Raw genomic sequence first — 19,574 nt, 5'->3', positions numbered from 1 at the left:
GCAGAACCAAATCAATCCCCAGGATCCAAAGGCCCGATACTGTCCACAACACCATTTTAGATAGATTAAATCTCTGATAACAGTTCAGGTTTAAGTAAAAACAAAAAAAAACCACTGGCAATAATAAAAATGTCACTTAAAACATCTTAAAAAGTCTAGGAGTAAATTGCCGCCATCACAATGAGGCAAAATGCAATAAACAGATCACTTATCACCCAGATTTTAACTCTGTCAGAAATCCTACTGAACTGAATGGGGTTGTCCAACTTAAGCAAGGTTTAGCTGCTGTAAACCAAAAGGGCCAGCGACAAATTGCACACAAGCTCCCAGTGGCAGTGAGAGATGTATGTACGGGCTTCTCACCTCCAACCTGGGCATTGTGATGTGGGGGTGAAGTCTGAGAAACTACAGGACTGAGAGAAATACAACCTGATTGCCTTTAATAGGGAAAATGTCGAGGCTTTGGGAGGGAGCAGAAGAGGCTTGTCAGGATGCTGCCTGGACTAAAGGGCATGTGCTATCAGGAGAGGTTGGAGCAGTGGAGACTGCGGGGAGATCTGATAGAGGTTTACAAGATTGAGAGGCTGACAGAGAAAAGGGAGTATCATTTTAAGAGATACTTAGATAGATACATGAATGTGAGGGAATGGACGTTGTGTAGGCAGAGGGGATTGGTTTAGTTGGCCATTTAGTTCAGCACAACATTGTGGGCTGAAGGGTCTGTTCTTGTCATGTAATGCTCTATGTTCACATTCAGGGTCAGGAGCTCTCCATCTGGAATGGTGGAGGCAGAAACCACATTTAAAAGGAGTATAAATGTTCACTTTAAACAGCAGAAACTATTACAGACCAAGAATCGGCAAGTGGCTTTAGCCCAAGTAGTTCATTTTGGTCAACGGCCTCCTTCAATGCTCCAAATGAAGGATGTTCTAAATACTTTAGAGACAGGAGATTGCAGATCCAGGATCTGAGGCATTTCTCTTAGCACTTTCAGAGATTATACTCAAGAGGCTTATTTATGTAAAATAACATCCCCAACAGGTCCAAAACCTCAGTCACTCGTTTGCAAAGATATTAAAGTCATAGACATTCACAACACTAGATCCTCCTTTCAGTGTTCAAACAGGCAATGATTATTTGACTCAGGAATTAGATCTACATAATGAAGGCACTTCCACATTTTCTAATGATTTATTAGTAAGATTTACATTATATATCAATAGCAACGAGTAGACACAAGTTTTATGGGAATAGCTTGATTCAGCTGCATAAGTGCTGCATAATTAAAAGCTAATCTTTTAATTTGAAGGATAATCTGTAATAAGTAAGGGATTAAGAGAACCCTTTTTCATATTAATATTTTGAACAATAATTGTAACAATGCAGTAGCATTTGTACTCTTAAAGCTTTGAAATACTTCCAGAGAAACTAACAAAGGATTCCATGAATACTGCCAATTATGGAGACTGATATTACCAATGATTTCACATATACCGAACAATTTCCCTCAGTGATCAAAACATCCTCTTATGCAGCGATCCTCATACAAACTCCAAACAGAAATACCATCGAAGGGCCTTCTAGATGCAAATGATTACAACACATTATTTTAAAGTCAAATAACAAAAGAAGTCATGATCACAAGTGATTCTGCAGAGCTGGAAATTCAGAACACGCACAAAATGTGCCTTGGTCCACTGCTAGTACAGAAAAGAACACACAAAAATGAATATTAATTAAGCTCCATAACCTGAAATGTGTAATAAAGTCCCCATCTTCCTACAGAGTGCTGTGAAAAATAACTTTAATTACTTATTTATAAATTGGAGTTGGGCATTGGAGACAAGCTGAATAACTGCCTACTCCAATTTCCTCCAGAGCTGAAAGGGCTCGCTTGGCCATTGCTAGATCAGGTAAGAGTTAACACAGCCCAATCAGATAAAGTTGACAAATTTCCTTCCATAAAATAACAATAATAAGATTAATATAAATTAATGTTTATTGCCTCCATCCTCAATTTTGTTTTTAAGTAAACAAATTTAAACTGGAGTTCATGGTTCTAGTAACACGTAGCAAGTCCCCACTTCATTTCGTAACTGAGTTACTTTAAATGGTATCTGGAGCAAGCTTTTAGTTTCCCATTTTATTTCACAGAAATACAACCACAAAAACAAAATGCTTTTTAAAATAGTTTCCATATTAGTTATTGGATTCAGCTTAAACTTATTTGGAAGTGAGGACTGCCGAGTGCATCATTGGAGCCTCCCTGCCCTCTATTGTGGACCTGTACTCTTCCAGGTTGAAGAAGAGGGCGGGGAACATCATAAAGGACTCCTCCCATCCCGCGCACGGACTGTTTGAACTGCTTCCGTCTGGTAGGCGCTTCAGATCCCTCCAGACTAAGACTAACAGGCACTGGAGAAGTTTTTTCCCTCCTGCGGTCACTTTGCTGAACAGTTAACTGCCGGTTAACTGTCGGCTAACTATTACTTGCATTGCACTACCTGTATGTATAATCTATATTTTCATTTATATTTATCATCTGTTATGAGCAGAGAGACAACATCTGCCGGAAGTAAATTCCTTGTATGTGCACAGGTACTTGGCGATTAAAGTCTGATTCTGATTCTGAATATCCATGCTGCAAAAATCTGATAAATATTTTCAGGAACTCTGAAAGCAGATAAATTTGAACATGCTTTGCAAGATGTAACTCAATGAAGTACTTGTATTACAATGGTACTTGGACAAGCAATTAACAGGACAAAGATTCAATACTTTCTATGGAACTTTTTACTTCAGAAGGAGCTTTAATTATCTTCACCACCACAGATGCTTAGAAGGGCATTTCTGTAATCACCTGAAGTGTCACTCTACAAAAGAAAAGGAATTATTAATATTATCCATGTGAACTGAGATGCTGTGTTCAGAAATGAATCTATTCAGTCTGGGTTGAGGAGAAGTTCTCCTCTGGCAATAATCAAAAATAGTTTGTTAGACTAGACCATTACAAAAGGCAGCTACATATCATCCTATAAAATGGAGTACAATGGCACTGCAGATCTAGAGAACTAATTGTACAGATACTAGAATGGTTGGCAAGGTGTCTAGCAAGCATCACAGAATAGCTTAGAGATGTCTATAACCTGAGCAAATAGTCAATGGTTAACTTAGTTAGAGATGTTTGTGATCAACACATTCTACAATGGATCAGCAGCCAAATAGGACGATGGAAAAAAAGTCTAAGTACATCATTTTCTTTGTTAAGTGGAGAAGCTGCTGGAGACATTCAGGAATTCTCCCCTACTGCTGTAAAACAACCGACCTTGGACGAACAGAATGGACTCATTCATCTAGTTTCTCCAAATCAGACAAAAGTCTGATTTTGGACAGCTTTGATATTTTATACCAATGGCTTCCTGCAAATCATTACAGGCACATAGATGGAAAATTTATTTTGCTTTTTTTAAATCGAATCTTCTCCGGTCTTTTTGCACTGTAATACCTTATTTGCTCTTTGTACATCTGCCACTTCCTGTCTTAATAAAGTTATTACATAACTTCACACACAAAATTGTTCTGTTGTACTGTATAGAACAATAGTTCTATTGTTCTATTCCACTGTAGCATCATTTACCCACAACCACAGTCAGCAATGAGAGAAAAAAAAACTTGTTTCACACTTTTCCTCAACTAAGATGCCAGTAGTATCTATCAATTAGCTTATTTTCCCATTGAACTTTGCCTTTTAATAGTTGGAGACACTGAAATTCAATATATATAATGTTCGAAAATCTATCATGAAAATTATGATTGCTATTCTGCCTCCATTCAAGGAGCTCACAATAAATGTTAATCCTAAAAGGGAACCTGACACATTGGATCAAAGAAATAAATCTCCCAACATGCCAAATCTGAAATACAACTGCTGAGTGAGTCCATTCCTGTTATTGGGCCAGATTTTCCGAAGGCACATTGGCAGTTACTGCTGGTACCTATAGCCATCATCAATTGGACGTTTGAACAGCCATTATATATCCTAACTCACATGTCGGTGTACGGCCCCAGTTCCAGTAATCAAGATGGTATCAGCACAATTTGCTGTACATATATGACAGAAAGGCAGGGGGCACAACCACATTAGGAGATGTCTTACCAGGGCTCCCAATTACCATCTCCTCCCCATTCCAGTTGCACAGGCAGTGTCAGCCACTTACAGCTGAAAAGAGGCCCTGTATTGTGAAGGACTGCACCAATAACTTGTGCCGGGAGGCTGCTTCCAGAATTATATCATTTCATAGCAAACATGGCCAGCTCAGCAATCATGGGAAGATCCAGCTCCATCTTTCTAATCTCATCGTGGATTATGCAAAATTTATCTTGTTTCCAAATCTGATCACCAATGTGAGGCCCTCCACTGGTCAGAGTCAACTAAGCATGTTGTGTCCTAGCTGGCACATGCATGACAGGGCAGGATGATATGGAAGGCAAGCTGCTGCCCATGCAGCAGGCTCCCCTCTCCATGCAACCGACGAATCCAAACGGTAGGCAGAGACCAACACAGCTCAGCACCAGCAGAAGAGGGCAGTCATCACTGAACTCAACGGCATTCCAACTGATGTACAAGTCAGTTCAAGCTGGCTGTTTTACTGATAATGTCCAATTATTTCATATTTTTCACTTCAGAGTATCCTAGTGCATTTCACATTTAAATCAAGTACTGTAATTATGCAGGAAAACAGTTTTAACTTCCATATTAACCCATATACAAGAGTGAATCACCCCTTTCTCCTGCCCTCCAGTTTTTGATAATGATGTAACTAATATTGAATTCCACTGTTCTTCGAGATGCACCTTCATTCAGACGTTGTTAAACTGCCATTGTGTTTTAAATAGGCCACTGTCTGACAATTCTGCTTTCATCACCATGTCCATCTACACTGACTTCTTTGTTTATGTACACCAATCCCATTTGTCTACATTAGGGCCATATCCTTTACCTGTCTTAATGCCTCAAAAATAGTAACTGCATTCAATTCCAGCACCTCCCAGATAACAACCACTCTAATGTACAAAAAATATTATCCTCAAGATCTTCTATAAATTCCTTACCTGTCATTTTTTGAAATATATTTCCACTTCTCTACCTTATTTACAGACACATCACTGACTGGTTTATTTTCCTTATTGCCAGATAGTACATTTTGTTCTATGGTCATACCTTGATCATACTGTGGAGTGATCGTACATAGTTTTCATAAAATACCTTACGAATATCCAACAAGTCAACTTCACTCCTTGAAATCATAACCCTGATAAGTGTATCATCATCCGTGCCACTTCCCTAGTTAAACAAGGAAATATGTGAAAATATTTAGTTACTTCAACAAGCTCAGGTCTGACAATATGATAATGACTTACCAAATAAACCGTTTCTATAGATCAAGTTAGTCAATTAAGGCAATCAAGGCTATTACGCAATTAAGAAAGCTGCTGAAATATGGGGGGGCAACATAGGCTGCCTGAGAATAATGGAGTCACGTGGCTATTGACCAGAAGAGATGCCTTCTCATGTTCGAAACAGGTTGGACATTCCAGGGGTGGTAACCCGTGAAGTTCAGAATTCTCAAGGGAACCCTAATGAATCACAGATCTAATCTATCACTACCTGAATTTTGCAAACATTTCTAATCCACATTCATTTGAGTTCCACTTCATCAAAAGGGCATCAATGATATCGTTAAGACTGCGGTGCACAGTGATCAGTTGTCGTTACTCTACCTTGAGATTAGAAAGATCAAGGTAACACTGCCCTCTTCAGGAAAACGGTGTATGCACAGCTTACAAATTACTGATCACAAGGCATTCTGAGTTTATTGTCACATGCACAAGCACAATTCAGATACAGGTACAATGAAAATCTTTCTTACAGCAGTATCACAGACACGTAGATTGAGACACCCAATGGATCTTACCCCTGTCCCACAGCTTCAACCCATACAGCGATTTGGGTCAATAGAAACCTCCAAGGAGCACATCATGTGTACCCTCAGGGTGCAGGCTGCCCCCAGCACATCCTCGGAATGTGTTGGTTGTTAACGCAAACTCCATATTTCACTGCATGTTTCCACGTTTCAATGTACATGCAATATTAAAGCTGATCTTTAATGACTAGAGCAAGTCTCTCTTCCTCCAGCAGAGACTATCAGTGGTTTAAACAGGAGTAAGATTACCAAGATGTACTACAATATAGAGTGAATTTTAGAAATAAATTAATTAAAAAATAATCCTGGAATTTAGATTGACAGTTTCTTCCTTCAAAACCATTTTAGTTATCACTATTCTTTTTATTAACTACACATTAACTTCAAATACAGCTTTTGCTTTGTCCTATTTTGGTACATTCAAAAGATAAACATACCAATATCCAGAATTGGATACTGATAAACTTTGTAAACAGTTCTCTCGATAATGTTATTCTAATATATTCTTAGTGGTTTGCACTTAGCACAAAGAACTGGGTACACACATTGTCATTTTTATATTGAGAAAAGAACTGGTTATAATAATTAATCTAATAAATGTAAACAACTTATTCAACAGACCTTCATGGCATTATAAAGTGTTTCAGCAAAATATCCAGGAACACTTCTTACACACTTCACTGAAATAGAACACAAACATAAATTATGTACAGATTATTAATTTTGTTGTTATAAAAATAGGTAACTAATTTTAAACTTTATACTTTTTGCATACAGAGGGAATTAATCAACTAGAGCAATTAACAACAATGGCCTTCTGATCCAACTGGCTATTAGTTGAAGTGTGGATTCATTTATGGTGAAACTAGAATTAAAATGGAGATAGGCAAGCAGAAGAGAAAGAGAAATATATATTGATTTAAGAATGCTGGAAAGAGTTTTGTATTTTAGAATCAATGGAGTTGATTGGCCTGGTTTTGAGTTAAACATTTTGGACTACAGCATGAGAACATCAGCACGTGCTTCTTACCAACTGCTAGCAAGGTGCTCCTCAGATTTCCAGATGTCTCAGAAGCAATGCTTTCTTCTATTTGGTATCCTGAGATTTTCATATACTCTTTAAAAACTGAAAGGGACCACATATAGAAACAGACATAATTTCCAACAATGAGTAAGAAAGCACAAGTAGATACTTAAAATGTGAAACTTCACAATGATTTTTATTTAATACAACTGGTAAAATTGAACTAAATTATTGTGCACTTCATTTTACTACAAACAGGTTTCACACCAAGCAATGTTACTCTACAATCCAGATTCATTTCTGCATTTCAGCTACTGCAAAGAGCTAGAAATATACATTTTTTTCTGTAAAAGAAATGTAATCAAATTGAACAAATTCAAGGTTACTTTCAGACTAATTCTTTTATCAGGAGAATGATGCCTTAAATTTAACTTAGCACATAAGAAACTTCCTCAGCAACTAATCATCTGAGGTAAAATTCAGCCCAGGCACTCACAAACAATACTTACCAGCACAAATCACATCAAGGACCATAACAGTTCTTATAAAAATATTACAGCAGTACAGACTGATAGACATGAAACAAAAGTGACTACAGATGCTGGAAACTGAGGGAAAACGAAATGAACAGCTGGAGCAATTCAGCAGGTCATGTAGCATCTGCAGAGGCAAAGGAATGGGCTTCGGGTCCAGATCCTGTATCATTGGTTAAGAGGGCTTACTTGCTGAACAAATTTCTTTATATTGCTTTACATTTTACAGTAGCTATTTAATACCTCTGAAACCCATGAGTCCAACACCAAGTGACTGGAATTCTACCACATGCATATTCGCACATCATCCTCAAACCGCTGTTCCTTCTTCATCACCAGCTCCGGATTCTGGGACACCCCACCCAGACAGCAATGTGAGAATAGCTTCAATACAATGAAAAAAAGTAGGTCAGTTTAGCACCCCTTCTCAGAGGCAATCAGGAGAGGGCAACAAATAAATCCAAATGAATGTGTGACAGCCACATTCAATAAATGAAGCAAGTAATCTTGGATCCAAATATTGAAACAACATGCATTTAAAATACTTGCTTTGTGCAAACCATGATTGTTCAAGCTTCACACCCAGTTTTTGTTGAGTTATTAAATGCAACAATAATAATTCAACAAAAATTGCACCTGTGCACTAAATAAACTACTCGATACTGTTATATCAGAGGTCAATGCTGGCTTACATGCTCAAAACCCTAAGTTCCAATTAAAGTCAAGTCCGTTATGACTGGTAATCATATCAAAAGTAATCTAACTTTCCTTGCTCATTTCAAACTCTATGGTTGATCACTCAGCGCTCCTTCTACGCTGCTTGGCTATCATCCAGCTAAGTAGGATAACTGTTGTTTGTATTTTTGTCAACACAGTCAAAACCAGAAAACAGCAACAGTAGCTTTTCTTTTCACGTCTCACATGTACCTCTAATAGTCCAAAAATCCATCCCAGACTTTAACTTCAAATCAGAATATTGGTGTTTAACATACAAAAATAATTGGTTTCCATGCACCCTGATGACACCTCGCTCCATCTACTATCCCTCTCTTAACTTATCCACTACCTCCAAGCAGTCAGGTCATTTTTGCATGAGCAGAAATGTCCTGAAACTAAACAAAAGGGGAAATAGCAACTAACCAAGTCTTCCGTGTCCATCCCTTGAATTAAGAAAATCACTCTGACACCTGTCTGAAACCCAACGAGATCCCACATACAGTGCGAGTCTAGTTTCTTATCTCCTTGTCATTATTACTTACAATGCCTTAACACTGCCTGGCATTATCCAATGTACTTACTGTTGAATCCCCAATCCATATTTAGATATGTTTATTTAGATATACTGCCAAAGAGAGTAGTAGGGACAGGTGCTCTCACTACATTTAAAAGCATTTGGCCAAGCACTTGAACCAACTAGGCATAACGGGTTATCAACTAAGTGTTGGCAAAGGGGACCAGTACAGATTGGGACTTATTGCCCATCATGCACACAGTGAGCTGAAAGGTCTATTTCCTGTGTTGTGTGACTCTACAGTTCCATGTAATCTGTACCACCTTCCACTTTAACCAAGCTTTTGGTCATCTGACCCAATATCAGTTATGTGGCTTCACTGATAAACATCATTATTTTTTCCTCTGAAGCACCTTGCTACATTAGTTACCAAAAAAATGGAAATTGTTGTTAGGCCCTACCACATTCCTGCTGTATGACCGATATCATTTGACATGTTACCAAATAAATGAGTTCACATTGACACAACATTTGTTGTGGGTGAATGACATCCAAGGAAGCTCAAGTATTCTAAAGTAATTCATTAATAATCGGCACTGTTCTTTTCAAAAATTGAACTAAACATTTTCTTATTTATGCATTGTGTGTATCAATTTTCAAGCTAGTTCCTTTAACAACTGTTGCCTTGCAATATGTTTTACTGGTTACTTTCAGACAGAGAGGCATAATATGATTAGGAATAGTCAGCATGCCTTTGTGAAAGGCAGGTCATGCCTCATGAGCCTGATTGAATTTTTTGAGGATGTGACCAAACACATTAATAAAGGTAGAGCAGTAGATGTAATGTATATGGATTTCAGCAAGGCATTTGATAAAGTACCCCATGCAAGGCTTATTGAGAAAGTAAGGAAGTATGGGATCAAAGGGGACATTGCTTTGTGGATCCAGAACTGGCTTGCCCACAGAAGGCAAAGGGTGGTTGCAGACAGGTCATATTCTGCATGGAGGTCAATTACCAGTGGTGTGCTTCAGGGATCTGTTCTGGGACCCCTACTCTTTGTGATTTTTTATAAATGATCTGGATGAGGAAGTGGAAGGATGGGCTATTAAATTTGCTGATGACACTAAGGTTGGAGGTGTTGTGGACTGATGACACAAAGGTTGGGGGTGTTGTGGATAGTGTGGAGGGCTGTCAGAGGTTACAACGGGACATTGATAGGATGCAAAATTGGGCTGAGAAGTGGCAAATGGGGTTCAACCCAGATAAGTGAGAGGTAGTTCATTTTGGTAGGTCAGAAATTATGGCAGAATATAGTATTAATGATAAGACGCTTGGCAGTGTGGAGGATCAGAGGGATCATGGGGCCCGAGTCCAGAGGACACTTAAAGCTGCTGCGCAGGTTGACTCTGGTTAAGAAGCTATACGGTACATTGGCCTTCATCAATTGTTGGATTGAGTTTAGGAGACAAGAGGTAATGTTGCAGCTATATAGGACCCTGGTCAGACCCCACTTGGAGTACTGTGCTCAGTTCTGGTCGCCTCACTACAGGAAGGATGTGGAAACCATAGAAAGGATGCAGAGGAGGTTTATAAATATGTTGCCTGGATTGGGGAGCATGCATTATGAGAATAGATTGAGTGAACTTGACCTTTTTTTCCTTGGAGTGACAGAGGATGAGAGGTGACCTGATAGAGGTGCACAAGATGATGAGAGGCATTGCTCGTGTGGAAAGTCAGAGGCTTTTCCCCTGGGCGGAAATGGCAAGTACGAGAGGACACAGTTTTCAAGGTGTTTGGAGGTAGGTACAGAGGAAATGTCAGGGGCAAGTTGTTTTTTTTATGCAGAGTGTTGAGTGTGTAGAATGGGCTACTGGTGACTGTGGTAGAGGCAGATACAATAGAGTCTTTTAAGAGACTCCCGGACAGGTACATGGAGCTCAGAAAAATAGAGGGCTATGGATCACCCTAGGTAATTTCTAAGGTAAGGACATGTTGGGCACAGCTTTGGGGCTGAAAATCATGCATTGTACTGTAGGTTGTCTATGTTTCTATATGGATTTAATATTTCCATCATTTGTGGAAATTTGGCTTTTTGACCGAGGACTCCACTAATTTGCAACGTGACACTTCCACTGGGTGAAATGGGTGAGATTCAGAAGCAGTTCATTGGCTGGGAATATTTTGGAATATTCAAAGATGGGCACTCCATAAATATAACCATATAACAATTACAGCATGGAAACTGGCCATCTTGGCCCTTCTAGTCTGTGCCGAACGCTTACACTCACCTCGTCCCACTGACCCGCACTCATCCCATAACCCTCCATTCCTTTCCTGTCCATATACCTATCCAATTTTACTTTAAATAACAATACCAAATCTGTCTCTACCACTTCTACTGGAAGCTCATTCCACACAGCTACCACTCTCTGAGTAAAGAAATTCCCCCTCACGTTACCCCTAAACTTTTGCCCTCTAACTCTCAACTCATCCTCTAGTTTGAATCTCCCCTACTCTCAATGGAAAAAGCCTATCCACATCAACTCTATCTATCCCCCTCATAATTTTAAATACCTCTAACAAGTCCCCCCTCAACCTTCTACACTCCGAAGAATAAAAACTTAACTGGTTCAATCTTTCCCTGTAACTTAGGTGCTGAAACCCAGGTAACATTCTAGTAAATCTTCTCTGTACTCTTTCTATTTTGTTGACATCTTTCCTATAATTCAGTGACCAGAACTGTACACAATACTCGAAATTCAGCCTTACCAATGCCTTGCACAATTTTAACATTACATCCCAACTCCTATACTCAATGCTCTGATTTATAAAGGCCAACATACCAAAAGCTTTCTTCACCACCCTATCCATATGAGATTCCACCTTCAGGGAACTATGCACCATTATTCCTAGATCACTCTGTTCTACTGCATTCTTCAATGCCCTGCCATTTAACATGTATGTCCTATTTGGATTATTCCTACCAAAATGTAGCACTTCACAGTTATCAGCATTAAACTCCATCTGCCATCATTCAGCCCACCCTTCTAACTGGCCTAAATCTCTGCAAACTTTGAAAACCCGCTTCATTATCCACAACACCACCTACCTTAGTATCATCTGCATACTTACTAATCCAATTTACCACCCCATCATCCAGATTATTAATGTATATGACAAACAACATTGGATCCAATACAGATCCCTGAGGCACACCACTAGTCACCGGCCTCCAACCTGACAAACAGTTATCCGCACTACTCTCTGGCATCTCCCATGCAGCCACTGTTGAATCCATTTTACTACTTCAATATTAATACCTAACGATTGAACCTTCCTAACTAATCTTCCATGCGGAGGTTGTCCTTAACTATATAGTCTCCCACTAATATGTGAAAAATATTTTCTGCAGTCTGATTAGTGTTCTCCCAACTCAGCATAAATATTGCATGCACAGAGCTCTGATGATGAATGTGGGGGAAGGAAGAAAGAAATAAAGTACAAAAAGATTAGAAATGTCTAAATCCTAGAATGTAGAATTTTAAAATTTCCACCCAAATACTCATACAATCAGAGAACACTACAGGAAAGAAGCAGGCCCTTCAGCCCATCTAGTCCCTGCTAAACTGTTATTCTACCTAGTCTCACTAGCATGCACCTGAGTGATAGCCCTCCAAGTCACTGATATAGATGACAAACAACATACTCTGTTAAAGTCACCAAAATGTAAAGTGTCACATGACATAATGCCACACTATGATGAGTAAACATCAGTAAGGAAAGTAAAGCCAGCAATGCAAACCTTGCCGAAGATGATGAACACTCTTACTGCCTATGATGGACAGGAACATTGACTCATCAGTACCACACTTCAGTTCTCCGGCTTGAAACAGTTCCTGTTGCATAGAGATGAAACAAATGATCGATCCACAGCACACAGGAGGAAAAGATTGAACTCTTTCAACAGTATTCATTTGACACTCGTCTCCACACATTCCTCCTTTCCTGCCCCTGGCCCTAAAAGTTTGTTCATACAAGTAAAACGTGATTATGTAAGAATCAAAGACCTGGATCAATAATCTGGAAAAAGAAATGCAAATCCAACAAAATTCCTGAGGAATTCAAATAATCAAAATAACACTCAAAATGCTGGATTATCAAGACTCTACCAACTTAATAAATGACCTTTAAACAGGAATTGGGAATATATAAATCCAGACCATTCACAACTAAAGTATCTACCTGCCTAGCCTTGATGGAGCTTTATCATTACAGAGAGTGTCACCAACAAAATCACCATTAATCAGAAACCTCACTGAACCGGTTGTACAAGTGCTGTGATTACAGAAACATGCCCAGAACTTAATATTTCATGCTGACTGACTCACAAAGGCACAAATCAGCAGAGCTCAGGAAAACTCTGTATTTGGCTGGATAAGCAGACCTCACCAAAGTCAACAGCATTCAGAACAAATTAACTTGCTTAATTAACCCCCTCCATAAAGTAAGAGTGCCCCCCTTCACCACAGGCAGCACGTATTGTAGTTGCAGATGAGTTTGTCTTCTAAATATCATTAGAAACACAAGGATCAGGAGGAACGTTCTCTCCCAAGCTCAAGACAAGTTACCCAATATGGACTTCTTGACACGTTGATGCATTCAATAAAAAAGAATGACCCATTCATTAATAGTTCATTCCTAATTTCCAAAGCATTTTTGACAGCTTGCTCCCAATTTATGTTTCCTCTGCCTCATTCTGGCAACCTAACACTTATTTCCAGATAGAATTTAGGATTATCATCAATACTCAAAAGCAGTGAGCAGAATTGTTTGCATTAATTCATACTAACTGCCTCTTACCTACTTTTCCTCTTTCAGAGGTTTTCCATTGACAGGAACCCTTCCAAAAACATGGAAGTTGAGGTAATTGGATTGTTCTTTCTAACTTTAACCTGCTGCTACGTTATTCTACAGAGCACTCACATGCAAATCTCATACACTCACACATCAACAATCGGCCACTCTGCCAGTTAACTTACTTCAGAAATTTTATAAGTAATGTTTTTCCCCTCCATTTCCTCCAAAAGGTGGAACAAATACAGTTTAAAATTAAACTTTTACAAACATTTTCTCTGAAGTACTGTGAGAGAGTGGGGCCACATAACAATTCAGACATCATTTTTGTATGGAACTGTGTATACACCTTGGCCTCAATACCTTCTTGTGCAATTAGATCCTCAATTTCCTCACTTGCAGACCCTAGTCAGTTTGGATTGACGAGGACATCTCCACAAACTCCAGCATCACAGGTGTACCACCAGGCTGTGTGCTTAGCTCCCTGCTCTGCTCTCTACACTTATGACTGTCTGGCTAAGAATAGTTCCAATGCCATTTTCAAGTTTGCTGATGTCACCGGTGTCATACGCCGAGTCAAAGGTGGTGACAAGTCAGCATATAGGAAGGAAGACTGAAAATCTAGCTGAGTGGTGCCAAAACAACTTCTTACTCAATGTCACCAAGACCAAGGAGCTGATTATTGACTTTAGGATGAAGAAAACAGAGGTCCTCACTGAAGGATCAGAGGTGGAGAGGGTCAGCAACTTTAAGTACCTCAGTTATTATTTCAGAAGACCTGTCCTGGGGTCAGCACGCGTGCAACTATGAGGAAAGCACAGGAGCATCTCTACTTCCATAGGAGCTTACGAAGATTCAGCATGACATCTAAAACTTGGACAAACGCCTACAGAAGTAACACACACAAACTGCTGGAAGAACTCAGGCAGCATCTAGGGAAAAGAGTAAACAGACCCTTCTTCAGAACTGAGAAAGAAGGGGGAAGATGGCTGAATAAATAGGTTGGGGGAGGAGAAAGAGGATAGCTGGAAGGTGATAGGTGAAGCCAGGTGGGTGGGAAAGGTCAAGGGCTGGAGAAGGATGAATCTGATAGGAGAGAAGAGTGGACAATAGGAGAAAGGGGAGGAGGAGGGGACCCAGGGAAAGTATAGGGAGGTGAGATGGTCAGAGAGAGGAATAGAGGAAAATGGGGGGAGGGAAGGAAATTTGTTCACAGGAAGGAAAAATCGATATTCATGCCAGCAGGTTTATAGGGTACCCAGACAGAACATAAGGGAGGGGTGGTTGAGGAGGGGGAATAGGGATATGTTTACTGGTAAACTTTTATAGATGTGTGGTGGAGAGCATATTGACTAGTGGCAACACAGCTTGGTATGGAAAATCCCACATAAAGTAATGGCTAGGGCCCAGTCCATCACAGGTAAAGTACTCCCCACCATTGAGCACATCTACAGGAAGCATTGTTACGGGAAAGCAGCAACCATCATCACGGAGCCCCACGCCAGGACATGCTCTCTTCTCATTGCTATCATCAGGAAGGTGGTACAGGAGCTTCAGGACCCACACCTACAGGTTCCGGAACAGTTATTACCACCTCCCAACCATCAGGCTCTTAACCCAAAGGGGATAACTTCACTTAACTTCACTCATCCCATCATCAAAATGTTCCCACAACCTATAAACTCACTTTTTCATCTCACATTTTCAATATTTATTGCTTATCTATTATTTTTTATTTACTTTTATATTTTACTCAGTTTGTCATCTTTTGCTCACTGGTTGAACACCCAAGTTGATGTGGTCTTTCATTGATTCTGTTATAGTTATTATTCTATTATCGCTTTATCAAGTATGCCCACAAGAAAATGAATCTCAGGGTTGTATGTGGTAACATATATGAACTTAGATAATAAAATTTACTTTGAAATTTGTCTACAGTAGTGATGCTCTGATCAAGCTCAGTCACCAACATCAAACAACGTAAAGTTTAAAGGCTTATAAACAATTTTTCTTTTGTAAAAAATAAACTACAGAATGCTTTCACTGACCTGTGCATCTATTTTAACTGCTCCTTCATCATATGTTGTGCTCTCATCTCTGTTGGCCTAATAAAGATGAAGAAATATCAATTATTAGTGTATTGTCTCTCCCCACCCCCTTAGCCATGGATTATATTCATACAGCTGACTGGTAATGTTCTGTTATCACTAATGGTGTAGGAGAGGAGGAATACATTAACCACAAATTGCCGTGTGCATTTCACAGTGAACCCCATGAGCTTCAATTCTCGCTCAGAGCGGTGTGGTGAACTACATATACCTGTCTGGACATGCCCCCCTGCTGACTGCTCCTGTGGCTCCTCCCACAGACCCCAGTATAAAGGCGTTTGAGGCCTGAGCCCAGCCCTCAGTCTCCAGGATGTAGTATGGTGGTCAATTGCTGCTTGTTCTTTCTTCCAGTCAATAAAAGCCGATATCTCGCCTCACGTCTCAGAGAGTTATTGATGGTACATCAAGTGGTGAGGCTGCAAATTAATATTGTAGCACCATCCCATCTCAACACCAGCACGTACAGTCTGACACTGTTCATCAGCACTTGATTGGATGAAAAAACAAAGTGCTCCACTTAAATACTGGGAAAGCCAGACTCATTCTGTTCAATTACCACCATTAAGTGATCCCTTGTAACAATTTTATCCGTTTCCCTGAGCATCTTCTGAGAACTAATTAGAGTCACCATTCTAGGCTAAATCTAAATGTCACACCATCTCTATCATATGTCTTACATCAACCCTTTCTGCTTTAAATCCCTCAATCATTCCTTTGTTTAACGACTACTAAAATCCGCCCAGGGTCGGTTTTCTATTACAACCAAACCTACATGCTCTATTTTGTAACACACACTAGGGTCAATCACAAGCTTTTTATCTCTACTGGCTACCAGTACAGCAACAACTTAATTTGAAAAATCCAGTTTTACTACTCCCTGTGTACATTCTTACAGCCTAGCCACCAATTCAATTTCCTTCAAGGGAGGCATTCATTTGCCCAGGCCTTAACCCCAGCAACTTTCCCCCTCTAACTGATAATGTTACTCTCTCCTCCTCACCTCTTTGGGACACTACTTAATACCCAGCTGTGTTCCCAAGCCCAGACCCAATATTTGCTTTTGTATCTGGTTTCAGACTTTATTTGATAATGCTCCTGTTAAGTACCCTGGGCTTTATTGAGTTAACATTCAAGTTGATGAAATGTATGACCAAAACCAATAGTAAATCTGCAATACTATTTCCATAGCTGTGGCACTTTAAAACTTACAATAAATCCAATGTTTTGGCATTTTAAACATTGATAAACGTTTATTTTTCTAAATCTCTACCTGTAGTAGAATCACCAAAATCCTTTGGAAATGTCCAGAAGTATCACTGACAATAGACTCCTCCAAATCTTTGCTATATTCTAAAAGCTGTTAAAAAAGATAGTTAGGACCAAAAATTATTCTTGTGATTCACAAGTCAAAACAACAAAACAGACAATGATGCCTGGAGTTCACTACTAATAGCAACCACCTAGACCTCATAGAACAAATTAACCGTTTTTGCCAAAATGTATCAGCATGCATACCCCCTGTAACTAATGAAAGGGCCACGGGGTGTATGTTCATGGTCTCCTGCTGCTGGAGACCATCCACTTCAACGTTCAATATGTTGTGCGTTCAGAGATGCTCTTCTGCACACTGTTGTTGTAACCCGAGGTTGTTTGAATTACAGTCATCCTCCTGTCAGCTTGAAACAGTCAGAAAGGAGTCGCCAAACCTCTCTTGTTAACAAGGCATTTTTGCCGACAGAACTGCCGCTCACTGGATGTTTTTGTTTTTTGTTTATTGCATCATTCCCCATAAAGTTTAGAGACGGTTGCATGTGACAATCCCGGGAGATCAACTGTTTAAGACACTCAAACCACCTTGTCTGGCACCAACAATCATTCCACAGTCAAAGTCACTGAAGTCACATTACTTCCCCATTCTGATGTTTGGTCTGAACCACGTGACCATGTCAGCATGCTTCTATGCATGGAATCGTTAACACATGATTAGCTGATTAGATATTTGCATTAATGAGCACTGTACAGGTGTACCTAATAAAGAGACCACAGGGTGTATTTCATTTGGTATGTCAATTAATAACATGAATCATGGTACAGTGCAAGGATCAAAAGCAGATTTATTAATAATTTTTAAATCATTCTACCAAAGTGCTAATGCCAATTTTTGAAACAATATTTTAAAACTGGAGTACGAGAAAACTTTTAAATGAAAGGAGAAGCAGAATGTAAAATTTATAAGTCACCTAACAGCACTCAAGTTACCATCTCATGTTCAAACAATTTCAATACCCTTGTTGATTTAGCAACAAGAATAGTAGCCCAGCACATTAATTTTGCAGATCAAAGACCATCCATCAGAATTTCAAGTAAGTGACCTAAAGTGTTGCTTTGTTTACTCCCTCCACCGATGCTGCCTAACCTGTTAAAAATTTCCAATATTCCAGGTTTTTATTTCAGATACTTGGCTTTCCGAACAAATCATGTCTCACCTGCTTTAGAATCTAGTGTTATTACATATTAAATGAGGTACTAGATCATACCTTCTTTATAAGCCTGAATAATTGCTTTCAGTTCCTGATTAGTTCTTGAGGCAAGAATTTCTATCAAGCATTTTTCATCAGTTCCAGCACCCTGCAAAGATACAAAACCAAATATTTGTCAACAAGTTTAGAAAAGAACAATATATCACTTATGTGCTTCAGAAACTTCAATCTGAAGTCGACCTCGACTCGGTAACAGTAAAACAGAAGTGGACTTGGCACTTGTAAAAATGTAATGAGTTGGATCGTACAATTCACTGTCGTTATCCTCAAGGGAGAAAACCTCCCACACTTTCTTGAACTTGCCCATGTGATTTCAGACAGGAAGCAGTTCATGACCCTGGACCGCACCTCCGTGGGGCAGCACGGTAGCGTAGCGGTCAGCACAACAATTTATAGCTCAGGAGACCCGGGTAAGGAGGTCTTCACCGCATGGGTTTCCTCCAGGTGCTCCAATTTCCTCCCACAGTCTAAAGACGTACCTGTTGGCAGATTAATTGGTCATTGCAAATTGTACTGTGATTAAGCTAGCGTTAAATTAGTGGGTTTCTGGCGGCGTGGCTCTAAGGCCCAGAAGGATCTGCTCCACGTGTACCTCAATAATAAGAAATAAACAAACCTCTATCAGATCTCCCCTCAGCCTCTGTTGCTCCAGAAAAAACAACCCAAGTTTTTCCAGCCTCTCATGATAGCACATGCCCTCTAAACCAGGCAGCATCCATACACACTTTTCCACTGTCACACTTGATTGGTCCTATTCTCTCATGCCTTATCCTCTCGCTCTTCACATACTTGTAGAATTCCTTGAGGTTTTCCTTAATCCTGCCTGCCAAGGCCTTTTCATGGCACCTTCTGGCTCTCCTAATTTAATTCTTAAGCTCCTTCCTGCTAGCCTTATAACCTTCTAGATCTCTATCATTACCTAGTTTTTTGAACCTTTCGTAAGCTTTTCTTTTCTTTTTGACTAGATTTACAATAGCCTTTGTAGAACATGGTTCCTATACCCTACCATCCTTTCCCATCTCATTGGAACGTACCTATGCAGAACTCCACGCAAATAACCCCTGAATAACCCCTATTATTTGCCACAATAACTTGCACCATTTGTTGGACCACACCATCTCCAATGCCTTCCTCTAGCAACACTCCTACCTTCATGTTTAAAGTCTCTAAATCACTCCTGCCCAAGAAGAGGTCACAGTGATAAAAAACCAGAACCTTATCCCCTGTATCAGTTCCTCAGCCACTCATTCATCTGATCTATCTTTCTATTCCTGCCCTTACTAACAAGTGGCACCAGAA

General features: G+C 39.7%; 1 pseudogene; it reads right to left on the bottom strand.

The window, feature by feature from the left end:
* Positions 1–2,791: 2,791 nt before the first annotated feature.
* LOC132390836 (annexin A5-like) lies at positions 2,792–18,621 on the bottom strand (annotated as a pseudogene).
* Positions 18,622–19,574: the final 953 nt, after the last annotated feature.

The sequence above is a fragment of the Hypanus sabinus genome, chromosome 3 (assembly GCF_030144855.1).
Source record: "Hypanus sabinus isolate sHypSab1 chromosome 3, sHypSab1.hap1, whole genome shotgun sequence".
NCBI lineage: Eukaryota > Metazoa > Chordata > Chondrichthyes > Myliobatiformes > Dasyatidae > Hypanus > Hypanus sabinus.
Note: the sequence above shows the minus strand (reverse complement) of the source record. Positions and strands in the feature narration are given on the sequence as shown.